Consider the following 1,245-nt stretch of genomic DNA (forward strand, 5'->3'; position numbering starts at 1 on the left):
GACTCATTGTTTGAGCGTAGTTATGGTTATCTAATTAGCCTGAAAATGTCGCAGAGGCGACCAGCAGTGGCTGTTAGCCGCGGCAATGTTCAAAATGGCCGCCAGCCGACCTCAGCCGCGAGACCGCAATCCATACCGACCAAAAAGATAAAGGCCGTCAGTGGCTTTTACGGAACAAATGAAGGCTTGGCTTTCTACAGAGCCACACTAGAACTGGAACCGATCGTGGTGACAGTCCGGTGGCCAGCGGGCTCAGATACGGGCGACATCATCGCGCAAATATACGGTCCATTAGGACTTCAAATTCTGGCAACAATTGGCCAAATCTTCCGCAGCAACCAGGAGTTCAACCGCTGGGGAGGCCCTCGCATTCAAAAACGGTTGCTTTATCCGATGGGAAGGGAACGGCACATTGTGATGGAACTCTCCATCCTTGTGCCAAAAGGAGGTTTAGCAGCGTTGACAGCGACCAGGCGCATCGTTAACGGGCGATTGCGCGTGCCTGGGGTGCAATTGACCCCGAACATGGAGCCGATGGAAGTGGAGCTGCTGGTGAAGAACCAGCAACAGGCTAAGCCCATTGTGTGGGAGGTGAGAGGCGTCCCGGTCGGCCTCAGCTGTCAGGGCACGGCCGACTTCCTCACCCGGGCATACCGGGCAGACCCCAGTCCCCAGGACGTGACGGAATTCTCGCTCCTGGCCCCCACGACGATGGCCGACACGTGGAGGCTGGAGCTTACCAGCAATCGCGGCCTTCCGCGAGAACTCCCGTTTGAATACGGGGAGCCATCGGAGGCGTGCCACCAGAAGGGCACCCTTCAAGCGATCAGGAAGACCCCCCTGGAAGGGGAACCTTTCCTGATGCCCCAGCCACCCCCGCGAGCAGCACTCGCCCAGCAGCAAAGGGGAGACGGGGCGGCAACAAGCACCCGCCCAGGCCACAGTGGGCAGGTGACGGGAGTACAGGGGCGACTGACCAGATTCTTGAGCCCGATGGATTTCGATGCCATCCAGAGAGACAGGGGTCACTGCTCTGGCGCAGCAGAGGGGGGGCCTGCAGGAGTTAACCCTCTGGGACCCCCCAGCGGCCCCAAGCCCAGAAGGGCGGTGGATGATGGCAGCGGGCTGAATGGAGTGAGGNGGGGCAAGGGGGACAACAGCGGCAGTGGCCCCTCTATCCCACCCCAGGGCAGTAGTGAAGGTGATGCTGAGACGAGCTGGACAGTGATGGGCAGGAAGGGGAGG

Source organism: Volvox carteri, assembly GCF_000143455.1.
Source record: "Volvox carteri f. nagariensis unplaced genomic scaffold VOLCAscaffold_12, whole genome shotgun sequence".
NCBI lineage: Eukaryota > Viridiplantae > Chlorophyta > Chlorophyceae > Chlamydomonadales > Volvocaceae > Volvox > Volvox carteri.